The sequence below is a fragment of the Bos indicus x Bos taurus genome, chromosome 21, assembly GCF_003369695.1.
Source record: "Bos indicus x Bos taurus breed Angus x Brahman F1 hybrid chromosome 21, Bos_hybrid_MaternalHap_v2.0, whole genome shotgun sequence".
NCBI lineage: Eukaryota > Metazoa > Chordata > Mammalia > Artiodactyla > Bovidae > Bos > Bos indicus x Bos taurus.
Genome location: NC_040096.1, coordinates 55,932,668 through 55,948,756, shown reverse-complemented (window position 1 = coordinate 55,948,756; position 16,089 = coordinate 55,932,668).

Below are 16,089 nucleotides of genomic sequence, written 5' to 3'. Positions count from 1 at the left end.
CTATTACTTTTGCAAAACCAAAGGCCCATTAGTGTATTCCCCTAAAATATGAATCAGAAGAATGCTGGCAGCCTTAGCAGATGATGTTTCCTGTCTCTTTAGCCATCAGGATTTCAACAATACCAGGGTGCACTCTCAGTCAGAGGCCCCCATTAGATGGAGCTCTGCAGACCCAGACTCTACAAATTGTAACTGGAGACCTGGCCAGTGAGGCTTAGAGCTGAGGTGGGACCACTGACCTGAGAAGTCAAGGATGGACAGGGACTATGAGCACATTACAATGGCCCTGATGCCACCCCAGCAGGAGCACAGACACATAGGTGGGGACTCCCCACCAGAATAACAAAAGGACATCAGGACAGCCCCCACCCCAGCTACTCCTGGCCAAAGACTTTACTACATCCTGCATAGGCAGCATTGCAAGTTAACCCCTGATCACCGAACTCCACACTTAGGGTTTTACTGTTCAGTGTACAATTTAGAGTCAATTTCTACAGTATGTGTTCCATGCTTTACAACTAATACTCCTAAAAGAATCAAACTCAACATGTTTAAGGAAATACACCAGACACAATAAACACTTGGGGCCCTAGCTGGAAAGGACTATTGTTACTGAATTCTAATCTGGCTGCTTATTGCTCAAAAATCAATACTGGACAGGCAAGTGTTGGTAGAAACGGGAAATGTTGCTTTTAATCTGAAAGCCTGCAATCTGGGGAGAAGGTGGACTAGTGTCCTCAAAGCCAACACTCAAGATGCTGCTCAGGATTGAAAGTTTTTAAAGGGAAAAGAGAAAGTAATTTCAGTTAATCATTGAGATAAGGGATCAGACTCATAAGACATCTCCCACTGCTTGAAGGCTCACCACCTCCTGTGATCTTTCTTTAGATGCTATCTCATTGACGCAGTTTGTTCTCAAGATTACTCAAAGGGAAGCTGGGAAATGATCAGGTCATCTGTTAATCATTCTTCATGTTTACTTCTTTGATTAGGGAAGAACCAAGAGCTTAGGCAAGGTATTGTGTGAGTAAAAGATCTGAAAGGTGTGCTTGGGTCAGAGATGAGTAGAATGTTGTGAGTGCCTGGTTTAAGGTTACTTACAATATAGTTTTGCTAAAGCGACAAGACAAAAGGGGCCTCTTGCAGAGAGCTCTTTCTTGCAAATAACTGCTTACACCACCACACCTAGATGAGCCAATGCAAGACACTGTACTGATTTAATATGTGAATGTAATGGGATGTGGTCAGTGACTCTGCTTTGGATTTTCTTGGGGCATGTACGGTGGGAGGTGGTACGAGAGATAAGGACAAGCTGATGAGTTGTCCAGGACTCGTTGAGTGATCTAAGCCCTGGAAGGTCCTGACTCACTCAGCCCTGGGCTCTGGGAATGTGGTTGCCCTCCTATGCAAGAAGGCTAGAGTCTGGCTCCAGAGTTGGGGGTGAACAGATGGGGAGGAGGTGGGAGATGTGTCAGGCTCCACGGTGGGGTCTTAGGACGTGTAGGGGTGAGGAAAAGGGAGGGGAAGAGGAGCGGTGATGGTGATAAATGTAAGTTTTGAGGGATCTTTTGCCTAAATAAATGAAATGCTGTTTGAAAAAGAGAGCATTTCCGAGGTATAAATATTTTGTCAGTGGTAGTGATGAGTAAACCTTTAGTGAACCCTTGAACTTTGTAATGTACACCACCCATTTGTACATTTTCTGTTTCTTAATTAACCAGAGGGATTATTCAGGGCCCTCTATGTCTGCCTGGCTGTTCATTGCTCACTGGCATCCCCATTAGTGATTGGTCAGAAGACCAATTAATTATTTGATAATAAAATGTTATTATTTGATAATAAAATTAATTGTGTACAGTTCCAGAACACACGGGTGGCCTAAAAAAGCTGGAGTGAGGAGGCTGGATTCAAGGCCTCCTAGAACTTGGGAATAAAAGCAAAAACTGGGAACCCCAGAGAACAGTTTTCCTTAGTCCTCATCACTTGCATGACCCCCACATCCCCAGAAGGTGAGCATGCAGTGATCCAGGACTGCGTGGAGCACATTGTTCACCCAGGGCCAGTGTTTATTTGCACGACTCTTGTGGAAGGAAACCAGGACCCTCAGGGAGCTCCTCCCTAGAACCAGGTGGGACCATCTGGTACCCACCTCCCACACCTGTAATAGGCATGGTCACCCTTATGGCAGGGTGATGCCCATCAGCTTCTGGATCATCTGGGCATGAGTGCCATGGAAGAGCAGCCTGTCCACCTCTGTGCCCAGGGTGCTCGAGAATCTGCTCCAGACTCCATGCTGCACGAGGATGCCCGGCAGTTCTTCTTCCTGGAAAAAAAAAAATGGGACAGAGATAAAAGTAGTGGAGGAGGAGAAAAAAATGGGGAAAAAAACCCCACAACATACATTACAAGTGGAAAAAGAGCATTTGACTTGCCATGGTCTCTTTTTTAAAAAATAAAACTGGGTAAAAATGCTAATGCCACTGGAAGACTCATAGCGAAAAATCAATGTGTCCTACATCCCAGATCCACTCCCCAGAGCTGCCGCTTTGAACGGTTTGGGCTGTTTCTTCATGCAACTAAATAGTATGCTTTTTCTGGAAATCTCCGTTTTCTTGACACTATAGATTCATTTCTGCAGGGGCAGCATGCCCGCTTCCTGCCAAGCCAGCCCTGCCCAGCTTTGCATTATCTGCCAATGGCTTTGGTGCCAGGATGGCTCCTGTTCCTCCTGTAACCCCACTGTTAGCCTTCAATGGGGGATGGACCAGGTCCCACTGCCGTCGCCTTCTAGGTATTACCTCCATGTGACTGAGGGAGCAGAACCATGGAGAAAAGGCAGCCCCATCCTGGGCCCAGCAGGGAGAATGGTTTGCAATCAGCCAGCTCTGACTTAGGTCTTTCCTGGCAGAGGTGTCAACCTCTCTCTGCCTCAGTGTCCTCATCTGTATAATGGGGAGGTGGATGATAATAATAATGCCTCCTTGGAGGGTTGTTGTGAGGATTAAATGAGATAATGCAAGTAAAGCACCTCACATGGTCCTTGGCACACAGTAGGTGCTCACAAAATGAGGTGGATTATTGTCGGCAGGGCTGGGGCCCCTGGCCTTCTGCCCAGAGCTTTATTCCTTTTACTTATTTGCTGAGTTTTTTTAAAGTGATTTGCTTTGCTTCCTTCTACCTCTTTCCAAAAACAAGGTCCCAGAGAACCACTTGTCTAAGTTATTAACATGTCTGTCCCTGTTAAATAGTTCAGGTTCCCCCGAGAAAGGAGGATCTCAGGTGGAGACACAGGAGAGAGATGCCTGAGGGGAAGAAATCAAGTACACCCTTCTTCTCCTCTACAAACAAAGGAAGGGGACAAAGGGATCTAGAACAGGAAGATCAGGACATACAGGAGGAGGGGGCTCATCTTCCCAATCAGGCATTTGCACATTCATTCCATCGCCCATCAAAGTTTTACTGAGCACCTGTGTGCCAGGCCCTGAAGCAGGGATACAGTGGTGAATGGGATACAGCCCCTGCCCCATCACCTTGCTCCCAGAGGCATCACATGCTAGATGAGTGATCAGGCAAGCACAGTGCGTGGGGATCATGGAACACAGCAGGGGCACCCAACCCAATTTATTGGAGTGGCTCAAGAAAGACTTTCTGGATGAGGGACAGCTAGCACCACAGGTAACAAAAGCAGGAGTGAGTCAAGCCAGGGGCCATGGAGGCCACTCACTGAACACTTTTCTTTTTAAAGATTTTTATTTATTAATTTATTTGGCTGTGCCGGATCTTAACTGTGGCATGCAGGATCTAGTCCCCAGACCAGGGATCAAATCCTGGGTCCCCTGAAGCAGGAGCGTGGAGTCTCAGCCACTGGACCACCAGAGAAGTCCCATGAAAACTTTTCAAAACAGGAGGCAAGTGTTGGCAAATGTCACTCGGGACCTGTCTCTACTCACAACCGGCCTGAGAACCTGCATGTCCATTCTTCCCAAGGGACCAAGGTGGGAGGGAGGCCCAAAAGCATTTCCGGGCAAGCCCTTTGTCCAAGAGCCCCTTCCCAGGGGTACCCGGCCCAGAGTCGCATTTTCCATCATTTGTGTGGACTTTATTCTCCCATTTCTCTTCTCCATTGGATCATATTTGCTCTTTACATGTCAGTGCTTCTGGGACCATGGGACCATTTCCTCCCACACCCTGCCTGCCCTCACCATTCACATCCTTCTGGTCCAGAGAGGGCCCTGGGGATCCTCAGGGTGCATGCAATCAGTCAACAGTTCAGGAACTGGCTGGCACTCAGCCTCTAAGAGCTGTGGGGACTAGCTGAACCAACCATGATGGCCTGCAAATTCCCGGGAATCCCCGAATGACCACACCATCTTCAAGAGGCCCTGCCAAGAGCGGGTGGGTGCGTGGAGGAGGAGAACTGACCAGGGAGTGGCTGGAGGCAGAGAGCTTGGGGGCCTCCACACCAGTCCAGACTGAGACAGAGGGACGGGAGTGGGGGGACAGAGGACTCAAGTGGGCAGAGTAGACTGGATCTAGGGCCTGGTTAATTGTGGGTGGGGGATGAGGCTCCGGGATGACTTTTGGGCTTAGAGGTTGAGTACGTGGGTGGTCACTATTGATTCAGGCTTGGAGCATAACGGGCTGATGCTCATGGTTAGGTGATATTGCTGTTCAGAGTCGGGTGGAGAGAAGGGAGAGAGGGGCCTCCTGGGAAGCTGAACTGTTCTACATTGTGACCTTGCTGGTGGCTGCACAGGTGCATACGTGTGTAAAAATTCACCCACTGTACACTTAAGGTCATGCACGTTGTTAGTTATATCTCAATTTTTTTAAAAAAAGATTTAAAGTAGAGTGGGATGAAAGTGCTGGAAGAGAATGAGAGCCAGAGGCCACATTCCTGTCTTTCTGCATCATCCATCCATCCATTATCCATTCATCCATCAGGCTATTCATCTATCCATTCATCCAGCTAGCCAGCTCACCTGCAGTCTGTCCATCTATCCATCCATCCATCCTGCCTTCCTTTCTTAGTCCTTCCTGTAAGGCATCATCAATCAGCTCTTGGTTCCTGACAAGCTCTGGGAAATGCCCTCTGACCATTTGTTTTGCCCTCAAGTAAAACCCCTGGGGCACAGCCAAGGGCCAGAGGGAGCAGGGTGTGCCCTGGATAGTGGTGGCCACCTACCTCGGGCTCTTCAACATGGTACCCATTCCTGTTGCAGTCACGATAAGATCCCCTGAGTATGGGAGGGCCTTCTTATAAGCAACGCAAGAAGAGAGATGAGAGACATTCTTCTGCACCTAACCAGCCAAGCTTCTCCAAAGCTCAGGCCACAGCTCTGTCTGGCATCTCTTGATGACCCTGTGGTCCCCACGGAGTGACCCCCAGAACTCCAGTATGACGTCTCCAGTTATCCCCTGCACTGCTTCATGTCTCTGCACCTTCGCTTCTGTGTGTCTTGCTGTTGAAAGGTCCTTCCTACCCTTCCTCACCTGACTCTTACATCCTACTCACTCTCCAAGACCCAGTTTAGAGCCACCTCTTAGAGGCAGGCTTGCTTGAGCTCTCGGAACGAGTCAAGCACCCATTCTCTGTGTCCTCACAAGCAGCGTGCATACTTCTACCCCAGCTCCTGAAATCACCTCCCCTCGTGGACCCTGAGTTCTGTACCCCTCCAACATTGTCTCCAGAGCAAGCCCAGGCCTGGCCCAGAGAAAGGGTTATATGAAACTGTGTTTGTAATTTTGCTATAATGATGTTCCCTTTTCTTTTCAAGGGTGGTGCATTATTAATATATTTATGAAAGACTGGGTGGAAATGTGGAAGGAGAATTTCCATCCCCAGAGGATAAGTGTGGGGCTGTGTGAGCTTGCTTGGCTGGGTTCAGTCTTTTGTGTCTGTGTGAATCAGAAACCATGTGCGAGATGGCTCTCTGAGTGCTTTTTTCCAGTTCCGATCCAGGAAGTGCAGAGAAAGCAGAGAAGGCTCCCTGGGCCCCTTTAGAGCAGAGCATTTCCCCTGAAAATGTCACTTCAGCTGCCTGACTCCTCCACCCCGCACCCTGGCACTGCCAGGAACTGGAAACTTCTGCATCTCATTGGGAAGGACCCAGAGTATGGAGTCAAAGATCCAGACCCAGATCTCTGCTCTGTTTCTTAGTTGGGTGGCTTTGAGCATGCCACCTTCCCTCTCTGTGCCTCAGCCCCTCCTCTGTAAAATGGGGATAACAAGCCAGTCCAGGGAGATGTTGGAGAGAAATCGGGGCAGGTGTAGCAGGGAGGGGCTTCCCCAGTGGTCCAGTGGTAAAGAATCCCCTGCCAATGCAGGAGACCAAGGAGACGCAGGTTCCATCCCTGTGTCGGGAAGATCCCCTGGAGGAGGGCATGGAAACCCACTCCAGTATTCTTGCCTGGGAAATTCCATGGACAGAGGAGTCTGGTGGGCTGCAGTCCATAGGGCTGCAAACAGGACAAGACTCAAGCGACTTAGCATGCACACACACACAGGAGGGAGAGAGAGGGAGTAAAAAGCAGGCGGAAGGAAAAAGTGAGCAGAAAAGGTACAAGACAGTGTACAGGCAGGACAGGAAGGAGGCAGCGAGGGCCTCTGGATGCTAACACTTCTCACTGGTGAGGGGCTCCGGGGCCTCAGCTGCTGGCTGGAGGACCTGCAAAGCACCAGCCCATCCCCGCTGCTGTTCCAGGCTCCACGCTCAGGAACCTTCCTGCCTCCTGATTTGCCTTCCCATCTCCACACACCAGCCTCTTCCACGACCCTAGGAACCAACCTTCTAGTCCAGGGTCTCAAAGGGTGGTCCCCGAGGCAGAAGAGGCAGCAACGTTACCTGGGAACTTGTCAGAGATGCAGACTCTCCAGGCCAACTCAGATTGCCTGAATCAGGAACCCTGATCGCCACCTGCCCCCTACCCTGGGTGGCTTAAGATGCCCCTGGGGCGATTCTGATGCCTCTAGAGTTGGAAGAATCACCGCTCTAATAAAGCACTGTATTCCTTCGTTCAAAAAGGATTTACCAAGCACCAGGTTTCCCTCCAATGGTTGCTGGGGAAAGCAGATAAGAAAGACCTGGTTCCTGATTTCCAGGAGTGCAGGTCCCTGGCTTACGGCTTGAAATACCATGTCCACTCTTCATCCAGGGGAAAAGTTGCATCCACGAGAGTGGTTTGCTGGGCTATGATACCTTAGTGAGAGATGGGAGGGCCCGAGTCCAGTTCTGCTCCCCAGGGGGTCTGAAGGGCCCAGTCTCTTTCCCAGGTAACGCCTGTGGACCTCACACGAGCTCGGGAAGTACAGGTCAAGGCATAATGACCTCCCAGGTTAGAATCATCTGGAACAAAAGAAGATTTCATCATAGGATTGGAAAGGTCATATAGCTTGCCTTAGAGGAAGAAATTTTCCTCTACTCTTCTAGGCGCTCCTGACTGGTTTGACAATTAAACTGATCTGCGATAGAGTAACAGGAGAAAAATCAAACAAAAGTTTAATAAGACGTATACACGGGAGAAAGCCGGGAGAACTGAAAATGAGGGCTGAACCAAAAACCGCTGAAGCCCTCACCTTACATACAACACCACCTTCAGCTAAAGAAAAATGGATCTTGGGGAGCATTGGTTTGGGACCAAAGAAATGACCAAAGACCTAATAAAAACAATATAGGAAACTGTTTTGATAAAACATAAAGTCACTTCTTTTTAGACAGGCTACTCAAAAGTAAAGAAAAACATTTTATTAATTCTTTGTCAAAAGCAGACTTTTGTCTTTTTAACACAGAGAGGAAACAGAATTCTAATTTTGTATCAGCTTACCTTTAAAAATGTTTATTATTTTATTTTATTTTTAGCTGCACTGGGTCTTCGTTGCTGCACGGGCTTTCTCTGCGGAGAGCAGGGGTTACTCTCTAGTTGCGGTGCACGGGCTTCTCATCGCAGCGGCTTCTCTTGCTGCACAGGCTAGAGCCTCAGTCTAGAGACTGAGGGCTTCAGTAGCTGTGGCACGTGGGCTTAGCTGCCCCATGGCATGTGGGATCTTCCCGGATCAGGACTCCCATCCCTGTCCCCTGCATTGACAGGCAGATTTTTAGCCACTGGACCACCAGGGAAGTCCGATTAAATATACTCTAATCTTAGCCAGTCCTGATCACACAGAGAACTCTTTTCTCATGGTTCCTTTCCCATAAACTTTCTATAACTCCCTTTCCCTGCCCCCCCACCCCCAATATTCAGACTTTATCCTATGCTTTCCCTCTTTTTTTAACCTTTTTACTTTATTTTCCCTTAACAAAATGCATTCCCACTCATACTTTAAAAATTTTTTCCTTACATATGAAGATGTTTTCCTTATTTATTTTAGTAGTTTTATGGTACATATGGGGCTTCCCTGGTGGCTCAGACAATAAGGAATCTGCCTGCAATGGAGGAGACTTGAGTTTAATCCCTGGGTCGGGAAGATCCCCGGGAGAAGGGAATGGCAACCCACTCCAGTATTCTTGCCAGGAGAATTCCACAAAGGAGCCTGGCAGGCTCCAGTCCATGAGGTCACTAAGAGTCAGACATGACTGAGCAACTAACTTTTGTTTTACTTTTTTTTTTATAGTATATTAATTAGAATTCTTAACTTTTGAAAGTGAAAGTGTAAGTCACTCAGTTGTGTCTGACTCTTTGTGACCCCATGGACTATGGCCTGCCAGGCTCCTCTGTCCATGGGATTCTCCAGGTAAGAATACTCCAGTGAATTGTCATTTCCTTCTCCAGGGGATCTTCCTGACCCAGGGATTGAACCCAGGTCTCCTGCATTGCAGGCAGATTCTTTGACCATCTGAGCCACCAGGGAAGCCTTAGAAACCTTAATTTCTTGTGAAAACAAAGAAGTAAGCAATTGTAAACTGTTATACCAGCATTTTAAAGTACACTTCATAATGTATAATGTATTTTTGCATGTATTATTAGAAATAATCTGTTTCTAGAAACATACATTTCCTCATAGCATAATTTCCCATTTTCTCAATGTGGTATAAGCCATGTTTCTAGTAGACCCAAACATCTTCAGGTGTTTGTAATAAGAAGACAAGCTCGAGGGGCCTGAGGGTGGGGATTGTCTGGGTGACCCAACCAAAGAACTAATCCAGGGTGGAGGCCAGAAACAAAGGATGCTGAACGTATCTTCACATCCTTACTTGCCATCTGTACATCTTCTTTGGTGAAAATTGGGCCATTTATTTTATTATTGGTGAGTTCTAAGAGTTCTTTGTATATTTTGGGTTACAGTCTTTCATCAAAAACATCTTTTGTAAATGTTTTCTTCCAGTCTATGCCTTGTCTTCTCGTCCTCTTGACATGGTCCTTTGCAGAGCAGAAGTTTTCAATTTTTTCCCTTCAGTTTTATTGACGGGTAGTTGACATTGTTGTTGTTTAGTTGCTAACTTGTGTCTGACTCTTTGTAACCCTACGGACCATAGCCCACCAGCCTCCTCTGTCCATGGAATTCTCCAGGCATGAACATTGGAGGGGGTTGCCATGCCCTCCTCTAGGGAGGAATTGACCGCGTCTCTTACTTACGTCTCCTGCATTGGTAGGCAGTTTCTTTACCGCTAGTGCTACCTGGGAAGCCCCCCAGCAGGCTAGGCACTGGTGAAATAATTTCTTCTGAGGGCAGGCTTTGTTCAGAAAAGAGTGCTCAGGTGCGTTTCAAGTGGCTCCTTCCCCCTCCTCTACCTAAAGCATGAGGGGACTTTTCTCTAGTATTCAGCATGGACCTGGCAGAGTCCCTGGAGGTAATGCTCCTGGAAGTGCGGGAACCCCCTGTGACTAGGTCCTCCTGGACCTTCTAACTCTCAGACTTGCCCACACAAAGCTTCCAGCAATCTGTTGATTACAGTTCAGGTTTTCTTACCCAGGCACTGGTCCCCTCAGAGGTTTCTGCTCATCTCTGGGGCTGTTTTTGATGATGAAAAGGGAGAGGGCTGTTCTCAGGTATCAGTCAAAATTCCTGAAACTTGTGAAGCCATCAAAGAGGAAGGGTGGGGCCTGGAAGGACCCGGACACAGGAAAGGTTGGCCCTGATGGGAAGGACAGCTGCTGGGAGGGGAGGGGCAACGGGGGCAGAAGAAAGCGGAAGCAGAACCGGAGCCTCTTGCATCCTCCAAACATTTGCTGCATTGTTCTCTTCCTTTCCATCACACGGGAAACACAAATAAAAGCAGAGATGACCCCTCCTCAGAGAGGCTTTCCTGATCACTGATCTAAAGTGGCTTGTCTCTCCTCTACCTGTAGCTCTCATCTCTGTTTAGGACAATGTGTGTGTGTGTGTGTGTGTGTGTGTGTGTGTTAGTTGCTCAGTTGTGTCTGACTCTTTGTGACCCTATGGATTGTAGCCCACCAGGTTCTTCTGGATCTTCCCCACCCAGGATAGAACCTGGGTCTCCCGCATTGCAGGCAGATTCTTTACCGTCTGAGCCACCAGGGAAACCCGTTCAGCACACTCTGGTGTATTTGTTTGTTAGGGTTCATTGTCCATCTCCCAACACTAGAGCAGATGCTCTGTGGAGCAGGGAGCTGCTCCTGCTCAGCACACAGAGCACACAGAGCAACGCCTAGCATACAGTATATGGTTGTTGAACAACTGAATGAGAGGCCAGAGGCTAAGAACCAGGTCCCCTTCTCCTCTGGTGCCTCAAGACCCCACTCATGGAGGAGATGAGTTTCTGGCTAGACAGGCTCCAAGCCAGGTCCCTCCCCCTGGGCAGCCTTGCCTGACTGGCTGACCATCTGAGCACTTAGCTGTGATGACCGCAAAGTCAGCCTCCATATCACAGGCGAGGATGTCCCCATTTCGTATGTGCCTCTTCACGGCCTCCTTGACTTTGTCCATCCCAAGCTTGTTGCCTTTGTCGTTGACTCCTGGAGGGAAGGGAACCAAGTCAGGAAACAGGATTAGGCAAAATGAAGGGTGGTTGTGGGGCAGGGCAGCTCCTACCCGCGTGCCTCAGGGTGAGAAAAGGGGTTGACCTGGATACATTTCAGACAACCAGGAGATGCTGTACTTCTTCCGGTATTCTAGAAACTTCTCTAGTTAACTAAAGACAAGTTGAAGGCTCAGTGACAACCTAGAGGGGTGGAATTGTTGCAGTGGAAAAGAAAAACGAGGAATGAGTTTTCTCTTTCCCTGTCCTGAGAACAAAAAGGATAAAGAGAGAGTGAGTGAGCAGGACTGAACAGTCCTGGTTTTGGGTTTTTTTCCAACTTTAACTGCTCCTAACTCTGCATGTCTGTAACTAAGTTTGCTTTTCTGTCCCCTAACTCTGTAGGAGCTACATTTTGCACCTATTTTTCCTTTGACTCTATGCTAGATACATCTTGCCTCTGATGTTTCCCCTTACAACACCCTTCCCCTTGTAGTTACGTATCAGAAAGAAGGCCACAGAGCCACCGGACTGCCAGACTCAATTACTGGGTTACTGATTCCAGCCTATGACTGTCTTCGAAACAATGCAGGAGAAGGAAACCAAGATCCTAACACCTTGGCTGCTCATCACCAACTCCTGACTGCGAGGCCTCATCTTATATCAGCCCCTAGACTCCTCATGGGGGTGGGGGCACAGTTCTGGAGGCATGAGCCTACTGGGTTCCCCTCTCCACCAGCTGAGAACTAAAGCCACCTTTCTATTCCCTCCAAACTCTGTCTCCGTGATTTTTACTTGTTTTCGGTGGGCAGAGAAAGCCAAGATTTGGGCCAGTAACAGGATGGGGTAGGAGGTGGGAGGGAGGTTCAGGAGGGAGGGGACATATACATATACCTATTCCAAATAGGAAAAGGAGTTCTTCAAGGCTGTATATTGTCACCCTGTTTATTTAACTTATATGCAGAGTACATCATGAGAAACGCTGGACTGGAAGAAACACAAGCTGGAATCAAGATTGCCGGGAGAAATATCAATAACCTCAGACATGCAGATGACACCACCCTTACGGCAGAAAGTGAAGAGGAACTCAAAAGCCTCTTGATGAAAGTGAAAGTGGAGAGTGAAAAAGTTGGCTTAAAGCTCAACATTCAGAAAACGAAGATCATGGCATCCAGTCCCACCACTTCATGGGAAATAGATGGGGAAACAGTGGAAACAGTGTCAGACTTTATTTCTGGGGGCTCCAAAATCACTGCAGATGGTGACTGCAGCCATGAAATTAAAAGACGCTTACTCCTTGGAAGGAAAGTTATGACCAACCTAGATAGCATATTCAAAAGCAGAGACATTACTTTGCCAACAAAGGTGTGTCTAGTCAAGGCTATGTTTTTTCCTGTGGTCATGTATGGATGTGAGAGTTGGACTGTGAAGAAGGCTGAGCGATGAAGAATTGATGCTTTTGAACTGTGGTGTTGGAGAAGACTCTTGAGAGTCCCTTGGACTGCAAGGAGATCCAACCAGTCCATTCTGAAGGAGATCAGCCCTGGGATTTCTTTGGAAGGAATGATGCTAAAGCTGAAACTCCAGTACTTTGGCCACCTCATGTGAAGAGTTGACTCATTGGAAAAGACTCTGGTGCTGGGAGGGATTGGGGGCAAGAGGAGAAGGGGACGACAGAGGATGAGATGGCTGGATGGCATCACTGACTCGATGGACGTGAGTCTGGGTGAACTCCGGGAGTTGGTGATGGACAGGGAGGCCTGGCGTGCTGCAATTCATGAGGTCGCAAAGAGTTGGACATGACTGAGTGACTGATCTGATCTGATGGCTGATTCATGGTGATGTACAGCAGAAAGCAACATAGTAATGTAAAGCAATTGTCCTTCAATTAAAAATTAAACAAAAACAAGTTGATGGACTACCCTGGTGGTCCAGTGGTTAAGAATCCACCCGAATGCAGGCAACGTGGGTTCGATCCCTGATCTGGGAAGATTCCACATGCCTTGGGGCAACTAAGTGCTCGTGTCAGAGCTTCTAAGCCTGAGCACCAACTACTGAAGCCTGCACCACTAGAGCCTGCGCTCAGTAACAAGAAGCCACTGAATGAGAAACCCACACACTGTTAACTGGAGAGTAGCCCCTGCTCACCGCAACTAAATAAAGCCCGCACACGGCAACAAAGACCCTAGCTTAGCCAAAAATAAGTACATTAATTAATTAATAGAAAATGAGTAGAGGTTTAGAGGAGAAGGCAATAGCAGCCCACTCCAGTGCTCTTGCCTGGAAAATCCCATGGACAGAGGAGCCTAGTGGGCTGCAATCCATGGGGTCGCTAAGAGTCGGACACAACTGAGCGGCTTCACTTTCACTTTTCACTTTCCTGCATTGGAGAAGGAAATGGCAACCCACTCCAGTGTTCTTGCCTGGAGAATCCCAGGGCCGGCAGGGCCTGGTGGGCTGCCGTCTATGGGGTCACACAGAGTTGGACACGACTGAAGTGACTTAGCAGCAGAGGTTTGGAACTCAACAGTGTGGCTGTGTCCCCTTTTAGAGCACATTCTCCAGTCACAGATGGAGTGCCCTCTATGCTGAAAGTGCCAGGTCCATGGGAGATGGTGACACCCAGGACTTGGTCTCCTTTCCAGTGGCTCCTGAACAGGGTGTGGCCGCAAGACCCTGAGTCCCATTAGTTTGACCAGACAGCATTCCATTTGTAGACGGGAATTGGCATAGGTTGTTAAAGTCAATTCTGTAATTAAAAGGCTTCTGTCTCAAGTATGTGAAATGTATGTGTGTCAGTTAATTTTAATTTACACCAGATGGGCGCCTGGTTAATATGTAAAGTAGCATAATCAGAAATTCACACCCCACGGGTGGCCGGTTAGCATTTGAAAGAGACCACAATTGAAAGACCCATCTGATAGGCACCAGAAGGTTTGTTAATTAGCATAATAAATGCTAGAATAAATATGTCAGAATAAGTAAGTGCTAGAAATTATTTAATGCATTGGTGAAATAAATGGTGTTCAAGATAGGTGAACTGGCTAAAAATAATTATTGGCTAAACATAATTGGCTAAAAATAATTACCAGGCAATGCCACTTTTGCCAGAAAATGAAAAAATCTATTAATAACAAGCCCTGTAGCCTGTACCCTTTCAGGTGGCGCCCTACGAACACCATCTGGTCCTGCGTCCAGGTATTTCTGGAGGATTTTGTAGACTAGAGGTCAGCTCATCCTGCCTCCAGAAGGTGGTTACAGCTGCCTCTAGCTAACCATTCACCAAGGTGCTTGTGGCTCAGATGGTAAGGAATCTGCCCACAATGAAGCAGCCTGGGTTCAATTCTGGGTTGAGAAGATCCCCTGGCGAAGGGAATGGCAACCCACTCCAGTATTCTTGCCTGGAAACTTCTATGGATGAAGGAGCCTGGCGAGCTACAGTCGATGGGCTCACAGAGTCGGACACGACTAAACACACAGATCCAGCATAAATTCAAAATGCACCCTTCCTGGTTACACCAGTGCCTCAAGGACAGATGGTCTGCCCCCCACACCCCCTCCCACCCCCCAGCCTACAGAATGCTGTAGGATGGTCTTTGTGTCTGTTTCTACAACTATGTGGAAGAACCACCAGAGGCAAGATTTCACTGTGTGACGGTGGAGAGAGGTCTGGAGCCAACTCACCGGGGGCTTCAGAGACCTGGTGCCTTGTGCTCGTTGTGAATGACCAGTCGCCTCAGGTCCACACCCTGAGGAATTTTCTCAGAACAGTTTTCTAGATCCACGACAGCCCACTGAATGAAAGAAAATAACGACACAGCATTGCTAGCTTGTCTGTTTCTGTCTCTGCCCTTCAGCATCTTAAATTCATCTTGCTCACTCCTGAGGTCTGTCCTGTCGGTGCCCTTGATCTCCTCACTTCACGGGGTCTCTGAGAAGGACAGGGCCCAGGTAGTGAGTGGGAGGTGGGTGTCCTGATTCTCAGTTGAGTGCGATTCCACGACAAGGCAACTGCCTGTGGGGCTGAGGAATCAGGGTGTTGATGGAGCGGAGGAGAGAGAGGAGCACCCCAGGAGGGGTAGTGGGCCGAGCAGGAGGCTGGGCAGCTACAGGAGGGGCCGGGGATCCTGAGGCCAAGAGAAGGGTCCACAAAGTCAGTAGCTTGAGAACACCAACAGCCGGCTCCATCTGCTTCCTCCAGGATCTTGGGGGCCTCAGTAGCGGGGAATCGCACAGGTCCAGGTTGGACCCTCTGGGCCCCTTCCAATGCAGAATCTCCTTCCCCCCATCCTACCCTGGGAGGCTTCCCCACAGGCCTCAGGTCCTCATCCACCCAGCCCCGAGAGGCAGGAAAGGAGGAAGCCAGTTTCACTGTGGGCGCCACACCCAAGGCCTCTTCTGGGAAAGACCTGGGAGATTGGCAGAAATTCTTTACGCAGCCAGGAAGGCTTTCATTGTCTCATCAAAACCTCAAAAAGCCAAAGGCAACTAATGAGTCTGAGAAACACTCAGAACTGTTTGAAAGCAGAGAACAAGTAAATATGGACGACAAACACGCCTTAATTGCCCCCACAGGCTGATATCCCCCCAGGGGAGGCACGCTGGTGTTCCAGTTCCATCAAGCCTTTCAGAAATTCATAAAGGTAACCTGATCCCCTGAAGTATGTCCGGTGAGACCCTGGGAGTCTGACCTCTACTCCTAATTAACTAGGGAACCTCGAGACACCACCCTAGACCTCACTTTCGGAAACTATACCTTCCTTGCTGCTGCTGCTGCTGCTAAGTCGCTTCAGTCGTGTCCAACTCTGTGCAACCCCATAGACGGCAGCCCACATGGCTCCCCCATCCCTGCGATTCTCCAGGCAAGAACACTGGAGAGGGTTGCCATTTCCTTCTCCAATGCATGAAAGTGAAAAGTGAAAGTGAAGTCTCTCAGTCGTGCCCGACTCTTAGTGACCCCATGGACTAAAGCCCACCAGGCTCCTCTGTCCATGGGATCTTCCAGGCAAGAATACTGGAGTGGACCTTCCTTACCTACAGATTTATGTGTTTATTTACTTTGTTAAATAAGTATTTGAAGATTTTTTTGATGTGGACCATTTTTAAAATTCTTATTGAATTTGTTACAATATCGTTTCTCTTTCACATTTTGGTTTTCTGGCCATGAGGCATG